Raw genomic sequence first — 16,163 nt, forward strand, 5'->3', positions numbered from 1 at the left:
CTCAAACTTTCAGGGTATCTGCTGTTAAAGTAAGGGCTTTGATTGAAAAAGAATAGGATTCTGGAACTTGGCTTGTTGATCCAGGGGCATGAGTAGTTCAAAGTGACCAGGCAGCAGTCTTAGATTCCAGTTCAATGGAATCATTGTTGTTTCTCTTGGTGGAAACACTCCCCCTTCTGGAAGTGAAACCTGTAGACCAGCAGAGCTCAAGTTCGCAGAGACAGGAAGCAAAAATTTTCCTAGTGGACTGCTAGGGATAATAGTGAGTGGTGCCACTCCCATTTCCACCCCTTGGTTACTGGACTCATGGATTCTGGCTATGGGAGAAACAGCACCATACAGTGGACACTGATTCAGAGCATACACAACCTCCTGGAGAACATCACCCCAGCCCTGCAAGGTATTGCTACCTGGTTGGCACCATAACTGAGTTTTCAAAAGGCCATTCCACCATTCTATCAATCCAGCTGCCTCTGGATGATAGGGAACATGGTAAGAACATATCCATGAGCATGTGTCCATTCCTGCACTTCATTTGCTGTGAAGTGGGTTCCTTGATCAGAAGCAATGCTGTGTGTAATACCATGACAATGGATAAAGCATTCTGTAAGCCCACGATGGTAGTTTTGGCAAAAGCACTGTGTGCAGGTAAAGCAAACCCATATCCAGAGTATGTGCCTATTCCAGTTAGAACAAATCACTGCCCCTTCCATGATGGGAGTGGTACAATGTAATCAACCTGCCACCACATAGCCAGCTGATCACCTCAGGGAATGGTGCCATATTAGGGGTTGAGTGTGGGTCTCTGCTGCTGGCAGATTGAGCATTCAGCAGTGGCTATAGTCAGGTCAGCCTTGGTGAGTGGAAGTCCATGTTGCTGAGGCCATGAATAACCTCCATCCCTACCACCATGATCACTTTGTTCATGAGCCCATTGGGCAATGACAGGAGTTGCTGGGGAAAGAGGCTGACTGGTATCCACAGAACAGGTCATCTTATCCACTTGATTATTAAAACCTTCCTCTGCTGAAGTCACCCTCTGGTGTGCATTCACATGGGATACAAATATCTTCATGTTTTTAGCTCATCAGAAAGGTCTATCCACAAACCTCTTCCAGATATCTCTTTGTCACCAATTTTCCTATCATGCTGTTTCCAAGTCCCTGAACATTCAGCCAAACCATTAGCAACAGCCCAAGTATCAGTACACAAACACCCCTCTGGCCTGTTATCCTTCCAAGCAAAATAAGCAACCACATGCACTGCTCAAAGTTCTGCTCACTGGGAGAATTTCCCCTCATCACTGTCTTCAGACACATCCCAGAAAGGGGTTGTAGTGCTGCACTTGTCCTTTTTCAGGTGGTACCTGCACATCATGCAGAATCATCTGTAAGCCAGGCCCGAGTTTTTTATTCCTCAGTCAATTCAGTGTAAGGAACTTTGCAAGAGGCCATAGCTCTGATCTGGAAAACAGAAGGTAATGTGGTAAGAGTACAGATCATGGAAGATTCTGTTTCTCAAGAACCACTCCTGGTACCAAACTGTATTCATTAGGGTTCTCTAGAGAAATAGAATCAGCAGGAGATATCCGTAGATATAAAATTTATAAAAGTGTCTTATGTAACAGTGGGAATGTAGAGTCCAAGGTCTGTACGGTAGGCTGCAAGCTGGTAACTCCAATGAACCCTCAAGAGTGGCTGGCTAGATAACCATGGGAATGGATGAGTCCAAAATCTGTAGGGCAGACTGTGAAGTTGGTGACTCCAGTGAAGGGTCTGGATGTACTCCATAGGAGAGGCTCACCTGTTGAAAGCAGGAAGAGTGACTGTTTCTTCTGGATCCTCCTTAAAAGCCTTATGGTGGTTACATTAAGCATCACTCATTGCAGAAGACATTCCCTTTAGCTGATTATAAATGCAGTCAGTTGTGAATGTAGCCAACATAATCATGACTTAAGTTCATGAAACATCCTCATAGCAACAGACAGGCCAGCCCTTGCATGGCCAGATGACCAGGCACCACCACCTGGCCAAGTTGACACATGAGCCTGACCATGACAGATACCATGATGGTAGAAAAGACATTCTGTAAGGCCATGAATGGTAGTTTTAGAGGAAGAATTGCATACAGGGAAGGTAAATACATATCCAGGGTATGTGTTTATTCCAGCTGCCCCTTCCATGATGGAATTTACCCAGTGTAATCAACCTGCCACCAGGCAGGAGGTTGATCACCTTGGGAAATGGTGCCACACTAGGGAGTGAGTGTGGGTCTCTATTGCTGGACGATTAGGTCTCAGCAGTGGCTGTTACCAGGCCAGCCTTGGTCAGTGGAAGTTCATGTTACCGAGCCCACTGGGCAATGACAGGAGTCGCTGGGGAAAGAGGCTGACTGATATCCACAGAATGGGTCATCTTATCCACTTGATTATTAAAACCTTCCTCTGCTGAAGTTGCCCTCTGGTGCACATTCAGATGGGACACAAATATCTTCATGATTTTGCCCACTCAGACTGGTCTATTCACATAAAACTTCCCCAGACCTCTTTGACACCAATCTTCCAATCACATTCCTTCAAAGTCCCTGATGACCCAGCCAAATCACTAGCAACAGCCCACGAGTCAATATACAAATGTACCTCCTGCCCATCTCCTTCCAAGCAAAAGGAAAAACTAGGGACACTGCTTGTAGTTCCACATACTGGAAGGCTTTCCCCTCATCACTGTCCTTCAGGGACATCCCTGAAAGGGGCTGCAGTGCTGCACTGTCCACTTTGGGGTGGTACCTGCATATTCTGCAAAACCATCTGTAAACCAGGCCCAACTTTTCTCTTCCTCAGTCAACTGACTGTAAGGAACTCTCCAAGAGGCCATAGTTTTGGTCTGGGAAATATGGCAGGAGTGGGGGCCATGGGCATTTGGGCCACTTCCTCATGTAATTTCTTTGTGCCTTCAGGACTTGCTTGGACCGTATCTCATATATACCATTTCCATTTTATGATGGAATGCTGCTGTGTATGCCTAACTTTATGGCTTGGTGGGTCAGACAATACTCAGCTCATGATAGGCAACTCAGGTCTCATGGTAACTTGGTAGACCGTGGTTAAGCATTCAGTCTCTACTAAAGCCCAGTAGCAGGCTAAAGCTATTTCTCAAAATGAGAGTAGCTATCTGCAGAGGATGGCAAGGTTTTATTCGAAGTCCTAAGGACCTTCATTGTAATTCTCCCCCAAGGGCCTGCCAAAGGCTCCTGAAAGTATCTCTATTTGCCACTGACACCTCCAGCACCATTGGATCTGCTGGATCATATGGTCCAAGTGGCAGAGCATCTTGTAAAACAGCCTAGACCTGCCACAGAGCACCCTCTTGTTCTGGTTTCCACTCAAAAATAGCACCTTTTCTCAATAAATGGGCTGGAGTAGCACACACAAATATGGAATATGTTGTCTCCCAAATCCAAAGAGACCAACTAGGCATTTTGCCTCGTTTTTGGTCATACAGGGCCAGATGCAACAGCTTATCCTTCACCTTAGAAGGGATAGCTTGACATGCCCCATACAACTGGACACCTAGAAATTTCACTGAGGTGAAAGGACTTTGTATTTTTGTTGGATTTATCTCCCATGCTCTGTTGTGCAAATGCCTTACCCTAAATCTAGAGTAATCACTACTTCTTTCTTACTAGGTCCAATCAACATGACTTCATCAATATAATGGACCAGTGTGATGTCTTGTGGGAGGGAGAAATAATCAAAGTCCCAGTGGACAAGATTATGACATAGGGCCGGAGAGTTGTTATACCCCTGAGGTAGGACAGTGAAAGTATATTGCTGACCTTGCCAGCTAAAATAAAATTGATTCTAGTCATCCTTACTAGCAACTATTCATAAAAAAGCATTTGCCAGATCAATAGCTGCATATTTTTGCTCAAGCAAAAATGCCACATCCGGAACAGCATCTTCAATTGGAGTTACCACCTGGTTGAGATTATGATAATCCACTGTCATCCTCCAAAACCCATCTATTTTCTGCACAGCCCAAATAGGAGTGTTGAATGGGGATTTGGTGGGAGTCACCACCCCTGCATCCTTCAAGTCCTTAAGAGTGGCAGTACTTCCCCATTTGGAGAATTCCTGGTATTCTCACAAGCAGTGGGGACAACCTAATCAATAGGCCGAGCCCTCAATCTTGGGGTTTGTTCATACAAAACTTATCCCCACAAAGGATAGGCTAAAATTAGGCCTAAGAGTCACCCCAGAGAACCTCTTTTGTTGCTTAGATGTGGCCTCTCTCTCTCTCTCAGCCAACATGGCAAGCAAACTCACTGTTCTCCTTCTCTCTACATAGGACATGACTCTCAGGGGTGTAAACCTCCCTGGCAATGTGGGACAGAAATCCTAGAATAAACTGGGACTCAGTATCAAGGGATTGAGAAAACCTTATTGACCAAAATGGTGAAGAGAGAAATGAGACAAAATAAAGTGTCAATGGCTGAGAGATTTCAAACAGAGTTGAGAGAAAAAGAAAAAAAAAAGAGTGGCAGTAATCTCTGCATTATCATTTCTGATTTAATATTATGCTAGGTAGAGGCAGTTCTAGTGGTTTACACTTGGCCTTTCCTATAGTAACAGCCTTCACTCCATGAGTTAGAGAGCCAATGTGGGGATTCTGCCAGTTGCTCAGTATATCTGTTCCAATTACGCATTCTGGAACTGATGAAATAACTACAGAATGGGTCCATGGGCCCACTGGAACCATTGTGAGATGGGCCTGAGCTAAAACTCCATCAATCACCTGACCTCCATAAGCCCCCACTCTGATTGGTAGACCAGGGTTATGTTTGGGTCTCCTGGAATTAAAGTAATTTCTGAGCCAGTGTCTTGTAATCCCTGAAATACATGATCATTTCCTTTTCCCTCAATGCATAGTTACACTGGTAACTAAGTGTCCTTGGGGGAGGTTGGGGGGAATTTTAAGGATATAAATTTTGTTACAATTTAATAGGATCCTTCCCCAAGGGTACCTGACTTCCCCCTCAGTCAAGGGGCTCTGGGTCTGGGAGTTGACTGAGGGGCTAAGAATAAGTTTTTGTAATACAAGTTAGACCTTTGTTCATTTGACCTAAACTCTTCTACGCATATAATGCAAATGAGAATTTAGTAGCCTACCCATCTATAGAATTCTAGGTATCTCCTGATCTACTAGCCAACCCCAAGGTCTTTGCAAGTCAAAGTATTTTGACTGCTGCTTTGAGTCTGCTGTCTATTATGATAGCCATGTCTGCCTTGTCTTTGGCAATTAAGTGCCACCATGTGGCTTCTGCCAACTCAGGATCCAATCATCCCCATTGCATTTTAAGACTCCAGCTCAGTGACAGCATTACCCACAGTAATATCTGACCTACAGAGAAGGACAACTACAGAGCTCTTCAGGGACAATGGAACTAGTTTCACAAATTTATTCCTCACAATTCTGGTAAAAATGTTCTCTGGACATTTCTAGAGTGCGTGAGCAGACCTTCCATAGTAAATCCACTCTAACTTTACAATCTCTCTAAACCTTTGGATTCCCTCATCTACATTATACCAGGGCAGTTCTGACACTTCAACCTCAGGTAATCACGGCCAACTTTTGATCCGTGTTTCAGCCAACCACCCAAAGAAACTGCAAACACCCTTTTGAACCCTTCGAGCTACAACACTGAATGCAGAATCTCTGCTTAGTGGGCCTATATCAATAAATTCAGCTTGATGCAATTTTATATTTCTTCCACCATTGTTCCACATCCTTACTAGCCATTCCTACACATCTTCCCTTGATTTCTGTTTACATAATTTGGGAAACTCATGCAGTCTTTTGGAATAGCCCCTCGACAGTCACTTTGTACCTCACTTTTCATGGCCTTTTGGGACTTTAGTCTAGTATAGGTCTTGAAGAAAAGAGAGGTGGTGAGGGTGGGTCATGAAAAGAATTAGAAGTGTCTTTCAAGCCAGGGCATTTCCCTGTAGTTTCATCTGGTGAAACACGATTAATCTCTCCAGACAGAGTAGTGAGGGCTGTCTCCCCAGGGGAGGTTGTACATATCTAGCAGGCACTGAAGGGGTAATCTTTTTAGGTAGAGGTTAGATGGCAGACTCCTCAAAGCAGACTGGAGGTCAGGAAACTGTTTCCTCAAGGCACTGGATGGAGGGTAGCTGTCTCCTCAGGGTAGGTTGGAAATTGGCTGCCTGTTTTCTCAGAGAAGGCTGGAAGTGGGGAGGTTGTTTCCTTGGGGCAGACTATTACAGGTTTATCTAGAAAAGACTCAGCAGAATCTAGAGTTTCCATGTCCCCACTGCCACATTATCAATCCCATTTTTCAGGAATACCCTCTTTTCCAATCAATGCTCTCACTTTAACAGTTGACACCCTGCAACATTGAGATTTCCATTTATATTGTAAATCAGCTACTCATACAATAAGACTCTGGGTCTGGTTTTCAGAGGCCTCAAGTCTGTGGCTGTAGGAAATAAGATTTTCCTTCAGAGCACACATAGGAACTTTTACATCTTTCATTCAATGCTTAAGCTGCAAATATGAAGCCTTCACTGCATCCCTCTCTCTCTCCCTCTTCTTTTTTTTTTTGGTATGGGTAGGCTCTGGGAATCTGACCCAGGTTAGACTCGAATTCTGACACTGAGCCACCATTGCATCACTCACATCCCTTTCTTTTATAAATGAATCCAGCATATCTAGGAACAACCAGCCAACATGACTGTACCTCTGAACTCCACAAAACTGTGTTAAAGTGTACAACAAAACAAAACAAAACTGTCACCCAGAGTCTTGCCTTGTAAAAGTATACAATTAACAGGTGATATTTTGTGTATCTCTATTGTCATTTCTCACTGTAGACTGTCAGTGCCATCTTGATTTTTGGAAATAGAGTCATCAATGCCTTTGACTCTAATTAGGGTAAAAAACCAATTGTAAAAGCCCATTTTTTTTTTACTGTGAACAATAACATAAATACAAAAAAGCAATAAATTCCAAAGCACACCATAACAATTAGTAGTAGAGCAGATTTCAGAGTTTGGTATGGGTTACAATTCCACAACTTTAGGTTCGTAATTCTAGCTGCCCCAAGACACTGCAGACTAAAAGAAATATCAATATAATAATTCATTGATTATACTCATTTGTTTAACCCTATCTTCTCTGTATAACTCCATCTTCTCATTTGAACTTTCTCCCAATCTTTAGGGTTATTTGGGCTATACCCATTCTAACTTTTTCATGGTGGAAGGGGTTGTTGATAATATGGGATAGGTGATGGAACTGGTTGATGTTCTGGAGAGGCTGGCCCTTCTGGGTTTCAGGACTTATCTAGCCCAGAAACCCATATGGAGGTTGTAGGCTTCTGAAAAGTAATCATAGTGCATGGAACCTTCTCCAGAACATTAGCTAGTTCCATCTCCCTACCCCATATTATTGACAGTCCCTCCCAATATGAAAAAGTTAGAATGGCCATAATGTGTGGAAACTTTGTAGAATCTCAGATAAAGCCCCAGGTGTTCCTTAGGGTTGGGAGGAATGGTTTTGTTTGGGGTTTGGCAAGCAATGGTAAGTAGCAATGTCTAGCTGAAGCTTGTGTAAGAATAAACTCCAGTGTAGTCTCTCAACTCTATTTTAACTCTCTCAGCCACTGAGACCTTACTTGTTACATGTTTCCCCCCCACCCTTTTGGTCAGGATGGCATTGTCAATCCCATGGTGCCAGGGCCAGGCTCATCCCTGGGAGTCATATCCTACATTGCCAGGGAGACTTTCAACCCAGGATGTCATGTCCCATGAAATGGGAGAAAGCAACAATTTCACTTGAAGAGTAGGCTAAGCTTCTCTGCTACATAAATAAATGCCATGAGAGCAAGCCTCAAGATCAAAGGAAAAGCCCATTTTTGATTCTGGTACCAAGCTGTATTAGTCAGTGTTCTCTAGAGAAACAGATCCAACAGAAGATATCTGTAAATATGAGATATATAAAAGTATCTCATGCAACTGTGGATGTGCAAGACTCTAAAATCTGAAGGGCAGGCCATGAGCTGGAAGTTCCAATGAAGGTCCTCAACAAATTCCCCAGGAAAAGCTGGCTGGCTGAAGAGATTCTCTCTTCTGAATTCTCTTTTAAAGCCTTCAGGTGATTGGATTAAATGTTGCTCATTGAAGAAGACAGTTCCCTTAGCTGACTTCAGATGTAATCAGCTGTGGATGCAACAAACATGCTATTGATTTAAGAGTACAAAATGTCCTCACAGCAACAGATAGGCCAGTGCTTGATTAACCAGACAACCAGGCACCACAAATGGCCATGTTGACACATGAACTAAGTAATCACACGGGCCTGTAGCCTGCCTTGAGGAAACAGCTTTCTGACCTCCAGTCTGCCCTGAGGAGTCTTCCATCCACCCCTTCACCTAAAGAGATTAATCCTCTTAATCTCTTACAGGTGCCTGCTAAATCTGCAAACACTTCCCCTGAGGTAACAGCCCTCACCCCTCTGTCTGGAGAGATTAATCCTGTTTCACTAGATGAAACTGCAAGGGAATGTTCTGAGATAATTGATGTGAAAGACACTTCTAATTATTTTCATGATCCACCTGCACCACCCCTCTTTTCTTCAAGACCTCTAATAAAGTCCCAACAAGCCCCCAAAAGTGAGGTAAAAAATGACTCTTGAGGGGCTATTCCAAAAAAACTGCATGAGTTTTCCAATTTATATAGACAGGATTTATATATTCAAGGGAATATTGTGGGAATGGATATTAAGGGTGTGGGATATGAATATAGATGTAAAAATCCTCCACAAAGTACTTGTAAATAGAATCCAACAACACATTAAAGGAATTATACATCATGACCAAACAGGTTTTATCTAAGGTATGAAAGAGTGGTTCAACATAAGAAACTCAATCAATGTAATATACCACATTAACAAATCAAACAAAATCCAGCATCACTTCTTGACAGAAAACTTTGAAAGATAGGAATCAGGAGAATAAATTCTATTTACAATAGCAATTAAAAGAATCAGATAACTAGGAATAAACTTAATCAAGATGGTCAAGGACCTGTATTCAGAAAACTATAAAGCAATACCAATGGCAGAACATTCCATGTTCATGGATCAGAAGACTAAATATCATTAAGATGCAATTTGACCTAAATTGATGTATAGATTCAATGCAATTCCAATCAAAATTCCAACAGCCTAGTTTGCAGAGTTGGGGAAGCCAATCATCAAATTTATGTGGAAGTGCAAGAGGCCCCATATAGCCAACAACATCTTGAAAAAGAAAAGTGAAGTTGGAGAACTCATACTTTCTGACTTTAAAGCATATTACAAAGTTATAGTGATAAAAAGAGCAAGATAGATATAATTAACCAATGGAATTAAATTGAGAGTTCAGAAATAGACTTTCAGATCTATGGCCAACTGATTAAAAAATATTTTTATTGATACATCTTCACACACATATAGTCCATACATGGTGTACAAGCAATGGCTCACAATGCCATCACATAGTTGTGTATTCATCACCATGATCATGTTTTAGAACATTTGCATCACTTCTGGACAAGAAATAAAAAGGAAAAAGTAGAAACTCATATATTCCATACCTTTTACCCTCCCTCTCGTTGACCACTGGTATTTCCATTTATTTGATCCCTTATCCCCCTATTATTATTTTATTATCCACATATATGTTTGCTCATTTGTCCATACCCTGGTTATAAGGAGTATCAGACACAAGGTTTATACAATCACACAGTCACATTGTAAAAGTTATGTTTTTATACAATCATTTTCAAGAATCAAGACTACTGGAACACAGCTTAACAGTTTCAGGTACTTCCCTCCAACCACTCCAATACACCATAAATTAAAAAGAGATATCTATATAATACATAAGAACAACCTCCAGGGAAGTCTTTCAACTCTGTTTGAAATTTCTCAGCTACTGAAACTTTATTTTGTCTCATTTCTCTCTTTCCCCTTTTGGTCAAGAAGGCTTTCTCAATTCCATGATACTGGGTCCCAGCTCATCATGTGAGTTCTGTACCATGTTTCCAGGGAGATTTGCACCACTGAGAGTTATGTCCCACAAAGTGGGGAGGGCAATGAGTTCACCCGCTGAGTTGGCTTAGAGAGAGCAGCCCCATCTGAGCAACAAAAGAGGTTCTCTGAGGGTTGACTCAGGCATAATTTTAAGTAAGCTTAGCCTCTCTTTTGCAGGAATGTTTCATAGGGGTGAACCCAATATTGAAGGCTTGCTCTATTGATTTGATTGTCCCCACTGCTTGCAAGAATATCAGAAATTCTCCAAATGGGAAAATTGAACATTTCCTTCTTATCTCTAGTCAAAGTCTGATCCCATTTTCAACTTTTAAAACAGTTCCTGTATAGTGTACTGCTGACTTTCATAGCTTCAGAGCTCTAACTCTGAGTCTCAGTTGTCACATAAATATGTGAAGTTTATCTTAAATGCAAACAGTTCATTATCTCAGAATTTAGAAACTGTAAACTGTAAGAGCTTACAATCTAGGACCCTTTACAATAGGCCTTAACCTGATATCCATGCTCTCAATATCAGTTCACTGAGTTTTTATATTATAGTTAGTCCATATGAGAGGGGCATGATAATATTTATCTTTTTGTTTCTGACATTTCATTCAACATAGAGTCCTTAAGTCTCATTCACCTAGTTGCATGCCTCACAACTTCATTCCTTCTTGTATCGGCTCAGTAGTTCACTGTATGTATACACCATAGCCCACCCTTGCATTTCTCATTTGCATCACTCCACAAAAAGAAATAAAGAGAAAACACTCATGCATCCCATACCCCTTATCCTTCCCTTTCATTGACCCCTAGTATTTCAATCTACCTTATTTTTTGCCCTTTATCCCCCTATTATTTATTTATTTTTAATCCTTATTTTTTTATTCATCTGTCCATGACCTGGATAAAAGGAGCATCAGACACAAGATTTTCACAATTTCACAGTCACACAATAAAAACTGTATAGTTATACAGTCTTTTTATTTCTTTTTGTGGAGTGATGCAAATATCATTGTACCCTTAGGCCACCTTCATCCACTGTGAAACATTGCTGCCATAAACACCAGTGTGCAAATGTCCATTCATGTCCCCACACTCAGTTCCTCCAGCTATATACTGAGCAACGGGGTTTCAGGATCATATGGAAACCTCACCCCTAGCCTCCTGTGGAACTATCACACTGCTATCCAAGGTATTTTGATAGGAACATTTCCTATCATTTCCTTACTGATGTGATTAGGTACATCTCTTTCTCTGCCTTTCCTCTAGCACTTGTTTCTCTCTGTTCATTTTTAAACAGTTTTTTTCACACATAATACAATCCAAACTAAGTATATAGACATGATTTCATGTCTAAACATGAAGATCATTTAAATGTTTTTAATTAATTAATTAAAAATATACACCATGTACTGCATTATCTAACTTGTATGGTCAGTTTATTTGAACGCCATACTTACATGAAATCTTGAGTAGGGAATAAGATCTTGCTGGTTTGTACAGGTGAGTTTGATGCCCTGATACATCCAAAGTAACTTGGACAGTGAATAAAAAAGTATTTGCACAACTCAACAACAAAAAGACAGCCAACCCAATGACAAAATGGGAAAAAGACTTGAACAGACACCTACCAGAAGAGGAAATACAAATGGCCAAAAGGCACATGAAGAGATGCTCAATGTCCCTGGCCATTAGAGAAATGCAAATCAAAACCACAATGAGATATCATCTCACACCCACCAGAATGGCCATTATCAACAAAACAGAAAATGACAAGTGCTGGAGAGGATGCGGAGAAAGAGGCACACTTATCCACTGTTGGTGGGAATGTCAAATGGTGCAACCACTGTGGAAGGCAGTTTGGCGGTTCCTCAAAAAGCTGAATATAGAATTGCCATATGACCCAGCAATACCATTGCTAGGTATCTACTCAAAGGACTTAAGGGCAAAGACACAAACGGACATTTGCACACCAATGTTTATAGCAGCGTTATTTACAATTGCAAAGAGATGGAAACAGCCAAAATGTCCATCAACAGAAGAATGGCTAAACAAACTGTGGTATATACATACGATGGAATATTATGCAGCTTTAAGACAGAATAAACTTATGAAGCATGTAATAACATGGATGGACCTAGAGAACATTATGCTGAGTGAGTCCAGCCAAAAACTAAAGGACAAATACTGTATGGTCCCACTGATTTGAACAGACATTCGAGAATAAACTTGGAATATGTCATTGGTAACAGAGTCCAGCAGGAGTTAGAAACAGGGTAAGATAATGGGTAATTGGAGCTGAAGGGATACAGACTGTGCAACAGGACTAGATACAAAAACTCAAAAATGGACAGCACAATAATACCTAATTGTAAAGTAATCATGTTAAAACACTGAATGAAGCTGCATCTGAGCTATAGGTTTTTTTGTTTTTTTGTTTGTTTGTTTGCTTTTTACTATTATTATTACTTTTATTTCTTTTCTCTATATTAACATTCTATATCTTTTTCTGTTGTGTTGCTAGTTCTTCTGAACCAATGCAAATGTACTAAGAAACAATGATCATGCATCTATGTGATGATGTTAAGAATTACTGATTGCATATGTAGAATGGTATGATTTCTAAATGTTGGGTTAATTTCTTTTTTTCCATTAATTAATAAAAAAAAAAAAGTATTTGCAAAGTCCCCTTGGGGTATTGGGGAGGAAGGAGGAAATATTAAACTTTCCCATCTGGGGAATTCCTGATAAACTTGCAAGCAGTGGGGACAACCAATTCAATAGGCTGAGCTTTCAATCTTGGGGTTCACCCCTATGAAACTTATTCCTGCAAAGAAGAAGCTAAGCCTACTTATACTTATGCTTAAGAGTCATCCTCAGAGAACCTCTTTTGTTGATAAGATGTGGCCTCTCTCTCTAAGCTAATTTGGCAAGTGACCCTCCTCCTATGTAGGACATGACTCCCAAGGGTGTTAAATCTTCCTGGCAACATGGGACAGGACACCCAGGATAAGCTGGGACCCAGCATCATGGGAATGAAAAAATGTTCTTAACCAAAAGACAAAAAAAAGTTTCAGTGGCTGAGAGACTTCAAAGAGAGTCAAGAGGTTATCCTGGAGTTTATTCTCATGCATTATATTGTTATCCCTTTTTAGTTTATGATGCATTGGAGTGGCTAGAGGGAAGTACCTAGAACTCTGTTCCAGTAGCTTTGATTCCTGAAGATGATAGTATAACTACGTATCTTTTATAGTGTGACTGTGCAATTGTGAAAACCTTGTGTCTGATGCTCCTTTTATCCAGATTTTGGCCAGATGAGTTAAAAAATAAGAAAAAATAAGGATTAAAAATAAATAAAAATGGGGGGGTAGAGAGTAAAAAATTGGGTAGACTGAAATACTAGTGGTCAATGAGAGGGAGGGGCAAGGGGTATGGTATACATAGTTTTTTCTTTTTATTTCTTTTTGTGGAGTGATGCAAATGTTCTAAAACTGATCATAGTGATAAATGCACCACTATATGATGATATTGTGAGCCACTGATTGTATACTATGAATGGACTGTATGTGTGTGAAGATTTCTCAATAAAAATACTTTAAATATATATATATATATACACACACACACACCATAATATTATTAATTATCTGGGCTCAGACTAACAATTGCCTTGGATACCCCCTTGCCCATACCTAACAGGTACCCAACACTTGACAATTTCCTTTCTGAACTGTCTGTCTTATTTATTCCCTTTTGCCTTCTTCCACATGCTCCTCCATGCATTCATTTTTTTATCTGTTTTTTTGCTTATTATTTTTTTATGAACCAATATTCATATCGCTTTGGGTAGCATTGCCACATTAACAATATTAGTCCTCCAATTCATGAACCCAAGATGTGTATCCATTTATTTAGGTCATCTTTAATTTCTTTCAGTAATGTTTTGAGGCTTTAAGAGTATAAATCTTGCACATTCTTGGTATAATTATTCCTAAGTATTTTATTTATTTAGATGTTATTGTAAATGGAATTTTCCAGTTGTTCACTGTTGATGTGTAGAAAACACAAGTGATTTCTGTGTTAATCTTAAACCCTGAAATTCTGAATACATTTATTAGCTCCAGGTTTTTTTCTGTGTGTGTGTGTGTGTGTGTGTGTGTGTGTGTGTGGTTTCTTTAGGATTTCTATGTATAGGATAATGTCATTTGCCAATAAAGATAGTTTTACTTCTCTTCTTCCAATTTGGAGTGCTTTTATTCCTTTTTTATTGCCTAATTATTCTAGCTAAAACTTCCAGTACAATGTTGAATAGCAGTAGTGAAAGTGAGCATCCTTGTCTTGTTCCTATCCTAGGGGAAAAGGTGTCTGCATCTCACCATTGAGTATGATATTTGTTTGTAGCTTTTTCATAAATGTCCTTTATTATGTTGAGGAAGTTCCCTTCTATTTTTAGCTTATGCGTGCTTTTTTGAATCATGAAAATGCGTTGAATTTTATCAAATGTTTTTTCTGTATTGAGATGATCATGTGGTTTCTCCTCCTTCCTTCTATTAATGTGGTATATTGCATTGACTGATTATCTTATGTCGAATAATGCTTGCATTCCTGGGAAAAATCCCAGTTGGTCATGATGTATAATTCTTTTAAAATGCAGCTGGATTTGCTTTAATAGTATTTTACTGATGGTTTTAGTGTCTATATTCACAAAGGACTTTGGTCTGTAGTTTTCTTTTCTTTTGATGGCTTTGTCCAGTTTTGGTGTTAGAGTAATGTTAGCCTCATAAAATGAGTTGAAACTGTTCCTTCCTCTTCAATTTTTTGGAAGAGTTTGAGAAGCATTGCTATGATTCTTCTTTAAATATTTGGTAGAATTCAGCACTGAGGTCATCTGGGAGTAGAATTTTTTTTATTAGGAGATTTTAGATTAGTGATTCATTCTACTTGTTATAGGTATATTCAGATATTCTATTTCTTATTGAATCCATTTTAATAATTGTGTGTTTTTAGGAGTGTATCTGTTTCATCTAGTTTATCTAATTTGTTGGCATGCATTCTTTCACAGTGTTTTCTTAGAACAGTTTTGTTTTCTTAAGATCAGTAGTAATGCTGCTGTTTTCATTTCTAATTTTGGAAATTTTCTTATTAGTCATTTTAGCTAAATCTTCCTCAATTTTGTTTCTCTTTTCAAGAACCAACCTTGGGTTTCACTGAGTCTCTATATCTATTTCATTTATCTCCACCGTAATTGTTAATGTTTCTTTCCTTATGCTAGCTTTGGGCTTAGTTTATTCTTCTTTTTCTGGTTTCTTAAGGTGTAAAGTTATGCTATTAATTTGAGATCTTTTTTCTTCTTAATGTAGGTGTTTTTTACATTTATAAATTTCTGAGCACTGTTTCACTACATCCCATGTTTTGGTATGTTGAGTTTCTGTTTTCATTTGTCTTCACATATTTTCTAATTTGTTTTGTGATTTCTTTTTTGACATAATGATCAAAATGTGTTGTTTAATTTCCTTATACTTGTGAATTTTCCAGTCTTCTTTGGGTTACTGATAGGTAATTTAATTTAATCACAATCAGAGAAGAAATTCTGTATGATTTCAATCTTTTTCAACTTACTGAGACTTGTTTTGTGGCCTTAACCTATGGTTATCCTGAAGAATGTTTCATCTGCACTCAGCTTTTGCTTATCTGTGAATATCTTAGTTTCTCCTTCATTTTTGATGGATAGTTTTGCTGGCTATAGAATTCTTGATTGACTTTTTTTTTCTTTCAGTTTGTGGTGGCTAGAGGTGTATACACCCCCCAAAACACGTTTTGAAACTTAGTCCATTCCTGTGGGTGTAAACCCATTGTAAGTAATACTTTTTGGTGAGGTTACTTCATTTAAAGTGTGGCCTAGGATGGATCTTAATCCTATTGCTGGAATTCTTTATAATAAAAAATTCAATCACACAGAGAGAAAAAGCCACAAAGGGAGCAGCCAGAAGCTGAACATCAACAAATCCCAGAAGAGAAGGAAGAGACTTAGGGACATTGCCATGCCATATGCCTTGTCATGTGACA

The sequence above is a fragment of the Tamandua tetradactyla genome, chromosome 11, assembly GCF_023851605.1.
Source record: "Tamandua tetradactyla isolate mTamTet1 chromosome 11, mTamTet1.pri, whole genome shotgun sequence".
Taxonomy (NCBI): Eukaryota; Metazoa; Chordata; class Mammalia; order Pilosa; family Myrmecophagidae; genus Tamandua; species Tamandua tetradactyla.